The 12,470-nt window shown below is 38.7% G+C and overlaps 1 long non-coding RNA gene across 2 annotated transcripts in view; it reads left to right on the top strand.

Annotated features, from left to right (window-relative positions):
* The first annotated feature begins 308 nt into the window (after positions 1–308).
* Positions 309–12,470, top strand: part of LOC137154228 (uncharacterized) — a 266,528-nt gene continuing 254,366 nt past the window's right edge. The window contains exon 1 of one of the 2 annotated variants that reach the window (XR_010920169.1): positions 309–391. This is a non-coding gene — a long non-coding RNA (uncharacterized lncRNA). The remainder of the gene's footprint in view (positions 392–12,470) is intronic. The other variant, XR_010920168.1, reaches the window with a different exon arrangement.

Below are 12,470 nucleotides of genomic sequence, written 5' to 3' on the forward strand. Positions count from 1 at the left end.
CTAAAGCACCTGTAGAGTAACTTTCCATTTCTTCATTTCCCTTTTGCTTCAGCTAGTCAGTTTACCCATCCCCCTTTAAATGCACCTTTTTAAAACATTGTAACAATCTTCCACTTTAGTATCCTCTGACTACAAGCAAATGAGTAGGGAACCAGCACCCAGGCAAACCAGAACAGACTGAAATTAAAACAAACACCTGGCTATGACCACACTCCTCCCTGTTAAGCTGCAGTACTGCATGTGTAGCAGCAGGTGGTGCTGTGTGAGGGTATAAATAGCAGCGCTCCTATCTTCCCCCTCCCTTTACCTACAGTGGAGTCCATTAGCGGTGGGGCTGGGTTCCCCTGCTTCTAGAGAAAACTCAGCGCGGGCACAGAGATACTCCCTTAAGGTAAGAATAGAGCTAAGGAAGAAACCATGTTGTAGCTGAGTTCTTTCCTGCCAGGGAGGCTTTATGTGGATTCAGTGATGTATTTTAATTAAATGAAGTAGCTTTCTGCATTAACCTCGTATCTGCTCTCTTCCCTAGTGGTATCCTTACCTCTTTGACTCTGTGTCAGAGGAGAGCTAAATGTTTCCTTTCTGGTTACTGGTCCAAAAAGTACTTAAGCTCAGTAGGCCTGAAAATCGAGTCCAAACTGTTAAAAGAGTCAGCACAGATACCTTCTAAGCCAGTGGTTCTTAACCTTTCCAAACTACTGTACCCCTGAAGCCTGAGTCCCACCCCCACGGGGCTGAGGCATGTAACTTAGTTTCATGGCGCCCCTGTGGCTCCAGGCAATTGCCTTTCTTGCCACCCCCAATACCAGCTCTGCACTTGCAACCCCTCTAAACCCCCAGGTTGAGAAACACTGTTCTAAGCATAGGGGGAAACTGACAATCTCTAATACTCCTCAGTTGTGACTGCTGGAAAATGCTTACTTTTTATGGCAACCATTGTATTTATACTGGTCCAACAAAGATTTCACAGACCTGGTAGGTCCATTCAATTGAGGACCTTAAAGCATGGTTTTTCCCTCAGTTTGTCTCTGGTCCAGTAAAGTACTTAAGCTGAGATTTTTAAAGGCATTTAGGCATTGCTGTCCTCCGTCTTCCAATGATTTAGAAGTCTAAATATCATTTTCTAAAGGGGTTTAGGCATTTCAAAGACTAACTCCTATTGATTGTCAATGTGATTTTGGCTCAAATGCCTAAATCCCTTTGAAAAAGATATGTAGGTTCTTAAATCCATTAGACATTGCAGTGCTGAGCATGGCAATGCCTAAATGCTTTAAAATCTGGGCCTTAAGCCCTTATTTAAGTGCAAGAAGTCCCACTGATTTCAATAGAACTACTTGCTTGCTTAAATATAAGCAAATGCTTACATACTTGGCAGGATTAGTGCCTTTAACACTTAAAATATTCTTGTAGCATTATGTATATATTCACATAAACTTCCAATCCAGAATTTTCTCCTGTGTACTTAACTAGGCCCTTGTTGCTTCTCTTGAACATAGAATAAAGTGACCAGATAGCAAGTTTGAAAAATCAGCAGGGGAATAGGCACCCATATAAGACAAAGCCCCTAATATCAGGACTGTTCCTATAAAATCAGGACAGCTGTTCACCATCACATAGAAACAGTATGATTTATTCAGCAATGTGGGACTCTCACAGCTTTTCTAGGGAAGGGAACCACAGTAGAGGTCTAATTTAAAAAAAAAAAGCTTTATGAAACGATTGAAGCTTTACATAGATAATATTCAGTAATAACATATGAGGATAAGGGGTGTAAGAAATACCTTTTCAATTTGTCTACTTAGGACTGATAAAGAACATCGGATACAGGTAAAGAGTAAAAAAAAACTAGTTTTATTTCTTGAACAGGTTTGCAAAGCTGGGCACAACTCCAGAACAAAAATCTGTTCTGAAAGGAGCGCGCCCCTCCTTTATTATTCAGCAGTATATATTTCCTATCCCGGCCGAAAGAATCCCTCCCTTCGTTCCCCATTGGCTGGGTACTAAAAGGTTTACACCTTTCGCAACCGCCTACTACATACATTGTCAAACGTCATTCCATGTTCATGCTAATGAACCAATTTTCTATGCAGGGTGTGCGATAATATTCTAACACCTCATTACGCATGCGTCTTTTAAGGTGCCTTTTTGACCTTTAATTAACGGGATTGTTTCGTCAAGGGTTTTTCCTTTCAAGGAAGACAACTCCCGACTACTGGGCCCGTTAATTAACCTAGGTTGGCACATAGCCTTAGCAAAAGCAGGAAGGGGGGTAGACGTTGATTTCTACATCTTGTGGTTTGCCCTTTATCTGTATCCAGGCCCTTGATGTCTGTTCGGCCTTCAACTTCTTCTTTATCTATTAGCCCCCCCTTCTTTTCTTTCTCACGCATTTCTTAGGCTTGAAGCTGATTAAGTAACTTTCTAAGTTAATATATGCATATAGCAAAAGTATTACTTTTCAATACCTACAACTATTTTATTTCTTTTAGATTTTTACCTTTTTCAGGGGGAATGTATGAAGTGGTACCCAGACTTTTGATGACTTGTTCTGATTACTATCTTGCTTTACTTTCTGCATTGTGCTTCAATTATTATAGCAGTCAATATTCCGATGAACCTCTGACTATTTTTGTAGCCTTAGTTAAGTCATATAAACCTTCTGCCTCCTTTTCCCCCATCTGTGATATGGACTGTGTTGGAGGCTGGGTTAGTAGGTCTGTTAAGTATTGTGCCTATGGAAGTCTTCTTTACAGTTATACACTGAAAAAATTATAAAATAAATAAAAATCCCAAACAAATAGGATTTCAGCCAGAATTTTGACATTCTTATTCAGGTAAAAGTTCATTGGGAGTCTTGCCTGAGACAGGACAGCAAGGTTTGGCTTTTTATTTTTATGCAAATATTGTGGGGCAATCAGAAAACTGAAGGATAAAGTAAGAGCCACATGTATACATAGAATCTCTTGTACTCCCTATGGACTTTAATGTCCAAATTTAATAAAGTTTTATAAAAACAAAATTCTAAGCAGCTGGTTCTTGATTGTAAAGATGACCCAGTGCATCATGAAAGTTTCTGCTAGCTTCTGAATAAAAAACAGTGGAAAAATTAAATCATACAGTAGATCTGAGTAAAACCGATGCAACCGAGCGAGACTTGATTGTAAACTGGAAAAAAATAGAATTCATTGTAAATAGCCACAGACTTCAGATATTCCTGGGCTTAAAGTCACTGATGTAGCAAATATATTAAACAGGACACTGTGTACAGAAAGATTTCAGAGATGAAGGTGATTTTGCCTCTTTTCTTATCCCTGGCAAATCTCTAGGTATTATACTCTTGAAAATCCTTTTTGTTCTGGAGCACTGACTCAGTGAATAAACAGCTAAATTAAGCCATAGAGGAAAAGGCAGAAACCATTAATGAACTCTCTGAAAGACTGAGTTTCTTGGCTCTGTCATCTTGTTGAATTAATATTTAAGAATAATATTCAGATTCTCCACAATATGTCCCTGGCCAGCTTTCATGGGTACCATGATATCTAGTAGTATTTGATTTGTAGCTATATGGCTCTGTTGCTTGAGAATTCCTTTCACATCAAATCTCTAGTGGAGACAGCTTCAACCCATCAAAAAGCGCAGTCTTAGGAACATTTAACTGTTTTCTTTCTTTTTTTTGTTTTTGTTTTTAATAGATATGTTCTGTGTTCTTTGGCACTATAACATAACATGTATAAGCCATTGAGAAATGCCAATTTGTTAAACAAGCAATTGGGTTATAGGTAAACAACATGTTTGCTTTAATAAGAAACTGTGTTTAACTCTAAATAATTTGCACTTACACAATGTATTGTTTTCCAGTGTAACAATAGCTTTGAGTTTATATACAAAAGCTTCTCTCACAACTGTGCTAGTCATGTGATTTCAGTTTTGACAGAGAATGTCTGATGTGGTTTTAATTAAGCAAACACCCCAGAAAGACAGTCATGAAATGAATAAGAAAACTGATCCATTGCTTGGAGAGCACTACAATGGAAAAAGCAATGCCTTAATTTCAGTGGGATATATCATTGTTACATATTGGTTTGTAAATCATTACTTGTTAATGTGCTTTAGGGAAAATCTGTGTTTAATAACATCTTGCATTTATCTTCCCTTTTCTCTTGCAAACTTCTTGTAAGGATAGCTTTACCTACCATGGAAGTATAGCAGCCTCTATGGTGAAACACAGTGGTTGTTGAGCAGTGTACAGCAAACAGCAACACAAGGCAATCATTTAGAGCCAAAAGTGAAAAAGAATATCCCATCCAACTGAAATTGTGGGCGAACTTGGGAAGAATGTAAATTGAGTTGGAATTTGTGCTAGAAGACAGGGTTAATGCTTCTGTGTGTAGTACTAAAATAATAATTTTAAAAGCCACAACACTTGTAATTATTACATCTTACATCTCATGATCTCAAAGACCGCTTCTGTAATAGCACAGTATTACCTAGCAATGCATTGGGGCATTGAATCAGAGGAAAGACTGCCATGTGCTGAAACAGCAGCACCTATGTATTCCTCAGAAGTCTGCCAAACAAGAACTGATCTGGCCTGGCTCTGCTTAGTTTGATATAGAACTATTGGTTTACTTGGTATACTGTATTGTAAAGGCTGATGGCCTGATAATCCTCAGTCATGTGTCTTTAGTGGAGGCAAAAATGTATACACAGAAGATGTAGAGTTTGGAAATAATCCAGCTAATGGATTTCTGTAATAAGACCTGCACCATTTCAACCAGGTAAAAGCATGTTTTTTATATACTCAGAAACAAATCTCTTACAAATATTGTTTTTACTCCATAAAACTTTTTATCTGATGGTTTCCAGTTGTCATATTTTCATATTTTCCAAGGTGTTTTTTTGGCTTTTTTCTTCAAAACACCACATTTGCAATGTATCACTCACACGTTTTACAAATTGTAAAACTGTGTAAGATATCCTGTGAATGTGGAGGGGAAACAATATAATTAAGAGATAAAGAGGAAAAAAAGGATTCATAATGGTTCTAACAGAAGCTTAATTGAAATAAAGTAGGAATGTTAGGTCTTATGTTACCTATTCACACTCTCTCACAGGAAAAAAAACCATGGGGCGACTGGTGGTGGTGGGTTTTGTGTCTCAGTATGAAAGAGTGATGATTGTAGATTAATCTTGTTTATGAATCATCTGAATTGGTGGTGATGGTGGACCAAACCCCGCCGCAGTCAGTTGCTGTTAAAAGGAGCCAAATGCTTCCCTTGTGAATCCCAACGTGCTTTCAAAAGGCACAATGCCATATTTCTTTCTTTTTATTTTCTTCAAATGCATGTACCCATATGGAGAACAATTAACCAGTCTACTTCATCAATCTGAATGCATCTGGAAAACATTATTCAAATATATGTTTTGGGAGGGTTTTTTTGCAATTATGTTGCAATTTAAAAGCAATCTTCTCTCCCTCTCTCCACTTGAAATGGCTTTGCATTGCAACAAAGGAATAAGCTCTCATGACAGTAAGTCACAGAAGGGGCAACTTCTTGTATTTTTTTTCCAGCTTGTCTCAAAATAAACCTAATTTATAACAGTTTTGTGTGCCACAATAATTCTCCATAACGCTATTAAAACATTGCATGCAAATAATACATGAAAAACATTTGCTGTAAAAATACACTTGTAAAGTTTCATTTAGTATAAAAGTTGTGGAGTTGAAATTATTACAGTGAAAAACACAGTTGAAATCAGTGGAGTAGCAATGGGTAAACACAGGTGAATGGAGTTTGCCCACATCTCATTTCGGGAATATGGAGTTTAGTTTAGGAGCTCACGCATTTTTTTTAACCACATCACCACTGGTAAAAATGTCCACTAGCAAATTTTTTACTTCGATTTGTTTTTCTAGGTATAATGATAATACAACTTTCAAGATATCACTCTTCTCTGTTATTTTTCCTATATTATTGTCTGTTCATGCTGAACAAGAATGGCCAAGGAGCATGACAGTAGTTCAGTGTAACATTGCAACTGGCTATAATTAAGCAGGTCATCTCTGCTACCAAATAAAATGTGCTGTAGCACAATTGTGATGGGTTGAACAACTTACCACATTATATAGTTTTCGGAAAGTAGCAACTGTAATAAATGGTAATTATTTTCCTTGACATTTGTATTGATATCATTAATAGTATTCAGCAATTCAGTTTTTTGCATCGATATGTAAGAAGTAGTAACATTTGTTTAAAAAAAAATCATGTTTGAAAAATAAATAGGCTACTTGGGTTTTGGTGAATTCTGCATCATGCCTGTCATTTTTAAAGATATAATAAAACAATAACCTAACCAAACAAAAATTCTCCCAATAATCCTCGAATGATTTTTGTCAGGTGTATTTGTCTTTAGTGATTAGCTCCAAATTTAGACAACTGACTTAATTACTACATGTAGGGAATGAGTGATAAGGTCTGAAGGTGTTAGTAGGCATGACTTGTGGGGTTATTGCAATACTTACATGTGGCAAAGGTAAGAATGAGTTATACAGCTCATCCCAAACATGTGCTGATAAAACTATTATAACACACTTCACTGTGTGTATTGTATACGTAGCTTGTGCTACAGGGATAAAAAAATTAGGGATGTTTTAGTGAATTCTAAAGACTCTTATTGGATCTATCTAATATGCCTTTGCTGGTAAAGTAAGGTGCTTTGGGCCCCAACTCTACAAATGTTTATACCTGCATTTAACTTTAGGCACATGAATAGTCCCGTTGAACTCAGTGGGGCTGCTTGCATGCTTTAAGCTGTGCGTTGGCAGACTAAGAAGAATAAATGTTTGCAGAATTGGGGCCTTAGGATACATCTACGCTGCCAAAAAAAAAAAAAAAAAAAAATCCTCCCCATGGCAGCAAGTCTGAACCTGGGTGAACTGACTCAGGCTTGTGGGGTTTGAGCTACAGGGCTAAAAATAGCAGCACAGACATTCCCGCTCAGGCAGGGGTGGGTCTCAGGTCACTCGGGAAATGAGACTTGCTTCCATGGATCTCTTTTGCAGTGTAGCTATACCCTTAGTGACTATGAGGTTCCATTGTGTAGGATTTTGGGTCAGAAATTAAAACTAAGTAAAACTCTGTGAAATGGCTTAAAACAGCCTTTGTAGGAATAAACCCTTCTGAGATGGTGGGTTATTGGGTAGGTGAAGAGATCACAGGCATTTGATAAATTCATGTTTTACAGTTAATCACTAAGGACATTACCTTCCTTATATGGCTGCGTGCAGATGTGTATGCCTTTACCCTTATTACCTGAGCACCTCACATACATTTATGAATTCAGCATCACAACAGTTTTTGTGAGGTAGGGAAGCTTTGTCTTCATTTGACAGATATGGAACTGACGAACAGAGAGATAGAGCCTAATTTCAAAAGTACTGAGTACCCACAACTGGCACCAGATTTTCAGCCTTCCTATTGTTTTTTCAGTGGAGTTGCTAGGTGCAAAGAACCTCTGAAAATCTGGCCCTAAGTGACTTATTTATTTAAGGTCAAACAGGGAGCCTATGGCAGAACTTAGAATAAAAGTCAACTTTCTTCACTTTCAATCCCAGGGCCTGTACCACAAGATTCTGCAGTATGGCCTGCCCCACCCTCCCTGTTTGACTTATGTACTCATAGACTATGCATTGGTGGTGTAGCCATGTCGGTTCCAGGATAATAGAAAGACAAGGTAGGTTTGGTGATATCTTTTATTGGACCAATTTCTGTTGGTGAGAGAGACAAGCTTTCGACTTTACAGAAGTTGTCCAATAAAAGATATTACCACATGCACCTAATATACATAGGGTGAAATTCTGGCCCCAAAGAAGTCAATGGGAGTTTTGTTATTGAGTTCAATGAGACCAGAATTTCCCTTTGTTAGTACACTTTGATGTTAATCAGAATTTAAGTGTAACCCTTCTGTCCCTAGGGTAGCCACCTGAAAATGCCAAGGTCAGGGCAGGCTGCAAAAGGAGAGCATATTCTCCCAGCACTGGTGGGTGGCACTGAATTCAGACTTCCCAACCAGCCACAAACAATGCTTCTGATTTCCCACACTGGTTATTAAGAAGCCAGTATACAAATACACACAGCCCCCTTTACTGCATTTCAGTCTCCGGCTCCCAATCAGCCAGTAGGTCCAGTAGAAAGACCAGTTATTTAAACTCTATGCTCTTTTCTAAAAAGGTTCCCTCTGACCCCAAAGGGTCAGCCACAGTACCAGATCAATATAAGTTTGGATCTTACCCAAAATACCACGCTGCCAGCCAGTCCTTTAGTAACTAAAACTAAAGGTTTATTATAAAAAGAGAGGAACAAACAGGAAGAGAAATGTTAAAGGATTAAAGCAATCAGATAAATACAAATGATTTGAAAGTCCATATGCATCAGGTTTCTAGAAGAATTGTGGAGTTTGCAGGCTTGTATAGTCCCTCTAGTATACAGCCGGTAATTGAATGGGTCTCAGTCCTTTGTTTCACAGCTTCAGTTCAGTTGTAGATGAGCTGATCCAGAGGTAGGTTGGTAGTTGAAGCTGAATCCTGACTGAAGAACAAAATGGATTCCCAGGCCTCTGCCTTATATACCCTCTGGCCCCTGCCATGCTGTTCGTGGAATTTTACAGGAACCAAAATGGAGTTCAGAGTCACATGAGCAAGTCCTGGTGACTCATCAGGTATACCTCTGGCTTTTCCCCCTGGGCCCTTTGCATCTGTGGATGTCTCAATGGGCCATTAAGCAGACTGTTGTTCTGCCTCCACTCTGTTTAGGGTGTCTCAGACAGCACAATTTGAAATACAGATATGTCAAATATATCTATAACTTCCATTACACATATAACACATGAGCTTAAACATTATCATCTTACTTAGCACATTATATTCTTTCTAACAGTACGTGACATGGCAGATCTCATATGAATTATTATGATTCTGACATACTGATGTCAAAGAATATACTAAATTCCCTCCCCCTCCCCCAAATCCAGCCAGTGTGACACCCCCAACGTGAGACTGGTATAGAAAGGAGTAATCAGAGCTCCTGGATACACCTCAAGGGCCCCCCTGATTCAGCCAGACATTAAGTAACTAAGAAACCAAGCTGGTCTAGCAATTTGCTTTTCAAATTGACATTTTGTGTTTTCTAAGTTAAAACTTTTCTTCACAATTGGTGACAATTTTCTAACCTGTAATTTTGTTTTCCTTTTAGCATGTCAGGTATGTTCTTCCTTAAAAGTATAAATGTTTCTGCTTAAATGTTTCTGTCACTGTCTAAAAGAATATTCTTTGACTTTCCAAATTTTAAATTTGGTTAACATCTTATGCTACTGTACAGTGAATATATGATACAAACAAAAAAATCTTAATTTGATTAAGAAAAAAAAATAGTAAATAAATCTCTTCAGAAAAAAATAAAATAAAATGAACCAGTTTTCAAATAAGTAATCTTTATGAGACTTCATTGTTGGTAGAACACTGTCAATTTAAATTTAGTGCAAACTTAAATTAAAAATTATAATGAATCCTAAGGTCAACATTCAGTTTTTAATTCTGTAATGTCTGAAAGACTGACATTGCAGCTCTCGGGCTTCGAATCAGCCAAGCACTTATGTTGCCTGATTTCTGGGTTTTTAGTAATTTGAATGGGGTTATAGGGTCGTCAATTGATCGGATCAGAAGATAATGAGGTTCTAGTCCTAGAATCAGGCTCCAGAAGAGTTTTTACAGGGACCCCGAAGTGCATGACAGGAATGCTCACACTGATAACAGAATCTGTATAATTTTATAAGCTTTTATTAAGATAACATAAAACGATAGACAAATGACTGATTAAAAAAAATGAATAATCAAATGGGTAATGGATAGGATTACAGTCTTATTCTAAAGATGTGATATATGTATTTGTATGGTATGCTTTGGATTAATATACTCTCACCCTTCCCTGATGACCTGGTTGAGAAAGATGTCCAGTTTCTTAACTCTTGACTGGAGGGGTGGAGAGCTTGGCAATGCTCGAGAGCTAAGAGCTATAAGACTAAGACTACAAATAATACTAAATATAAACTAAGAACAAAAGATTCTAACAAACAATAACTAAAAGAAGCTTAAAGAAGCAGTAGCTGGTGATCACGTCCAAGTAACATGGCTTGTCCCTTTTTATACCCTGAACAATATGGGTCCTCCTTTGAGGTCCAAACTCAGCTTCTTCACCCCCAAATTATTAGGGAACACTTATTCTACAGGCTGGCAGTTTCTTGCATATTAATGACATGCCCATATCCTTTCCAGATGGTTCGCTCATCTCACCTTTGTTATTTCTGGCCCTTTCTGTGGGTTTTGTGGCGTTCCTGTGAAGTTTACTTGGGGCATAAACTGAGGCAGACCCCCTGTGTTGATACCTCCTGACTTGTTTAGGGTAAAGGTTATAACCAGATATGTCTTATCCTTTAACTCATCATTACTTATCTGGGCCAAAGGTCCCGAACATATGTATGCTAACTGCCTTAGCTTTCATACAGGATGTGGCCTGTAAGATACCTTGCATTACAGCTATAAGAAGTTAATATGAATCTATGACTAGTATAAAAAAAACAACAATACTTAAATCTATAGGGAAAGGTGTGTGTGTGTGTGTGTGTGTGTGTGTGTGTGTGTGTGTGTATGTATATATATATATACCGTATTTCCCCATGTATAAGATGCACCTTTTTTCAAAAAATTTGGGGTCTAAAAACTGGATGCGTCTTATACAGTGGTACTTACCCCAGGGCTGGGTGGTACGCGCGCCGCTGCCGCCGCTGAATGGGCCCTTCCTCCCACCCCTGCGAAGCTTTGCCGGTGATGTACCGTAATACATTTTTTTTCAAATTTTGGGCCCCAAAATTAAGGTGCGTCTTATACATGGGAGCATCTTATACATGGGGAAATACGGTGTATGTATGTGTGTGTGTGTGTGTGTGTGTATATATATATATATATATATTGTGAGATAGTGAGGGCAGAGGGCAGTGTGTGTGTGAGCCCAAGAATGCTCAGGGCTCTGTTCCCTGCAGATTAGCTAGGTATATAGTATATATATATATATATATACGGAGTGCAGAGGCCGGTGGACAAACGGAGGTATCCGGCTCGAGCCAGAAGGAGGGGGAAAAGTAGCCCAGGGGAAGACAGTGCAGCTGGGAACACGGTGCCAGCAGCACATATAGGGCCCCTGGGCTGGGACCCGGAGGAGCGGGTGGGCCCGGGTCCCTACCCCCTCCTTAGGGAAGACGGGGTGACTGGACACGTCTGGCCCACTAGAGACAGTACAAGCGTGGGACCCACCAGAGGGGATGACGGCTGCCACAATATATATATATATATAATGTGTAGACCTGTCCTATAGGCTAAACTTAAACACGTGAGTACATCCTATAGATTGCAATGGGACTTAAGTGTGTGCTTATAGTTACGCATTGCTTGTGTGCTGTGTTGGGGGCTTAAGGGTCTAAGATTGATTTCCTGTTAATAACCTATGATTAAGATGACCGTGTCAAAATTTCCTCTGTTTCCTTGCACCTAAGTGCAGATAGTACACTATACAGTTGTGTTAGTAAAGGCAATTCTTGCTTTTTCTGTAAGGTTTTTCTTTGCTAAAATGAAAATGGTGTGTGTGTCACATAAAATACAAAATAACCCTGGGAAAAAAAGACTTGAGGCAGAGTCTCATTGATGTGCTGACAGAGACTGGTAACAAATGTAACTGTAAATGCTTTTATTTCTTTACTTTGAATGAAAATTATGGCCTGAGTAACTATTTTTTGACGCCCTCTGAGACTCTTCCTGGCTAATGAAGTAGTCAACATTTCATTTGCAGTGTAATCAGCCATACTTCCAAGATGAAATGAATGATTGTAGCAGAAAAATGATACACAGTATGCCTGTTTGCAATACCTTCCTGAAGAATTTTTAAAGGGAAATATTTTAATATGACAAAGCCCTGGTGAAGATTTGTAGTTGTTTACCCCATCCATCAGGGACCCTTAAGAAACAAGCATATGTTCGTGTGTACAAGAGAGAGACAGCTGAGTGTGTGTATATAAACACATGTAATTCTGGTTTCTGTAAACTTAGGGGTGGATGGTGCTGAGTCATCTGAAGAGAGTTATTTTTTCTGATCTTAATGAAACTCAAAGAAACATATTGTTCCTGTGTGGTAGCTTGGAACTACTTCGGGTAAGGGCCAGATTGTAATTACAGATGTGCAGGTTGCAGCGTCCGCTATCTTGACAAATTCAGACGACTCTCCACAGCATACAGCTAAGAAGCCGAGCTATACAGTTAGGTGTGCTGCCTCTTTGGAGTTAGAAACCAGACCTTAATGGCACAGTAGCTGAGTAATCCCAAATTTATTTCAGTTTTCCTGGCATATGTGTATGCTGCTGGTTCT

Source organism: Emydura macquarii, unplaced genomic scaffold (assembly GCF_026122565.2).
Source record: "Emydura macquarii macquarii isolate MOO-44397 ecotype Brisbane River unplaced genomic scaffold, CSIRO-AGI_Emac_v2 contig_1253, whole genome shotgun sequence".
NCBI classification, from domain to species: Eukaryota; Metazoa; Chordata; order Testudines; family Chelidae; genus Emydura; species Emydura macquarii.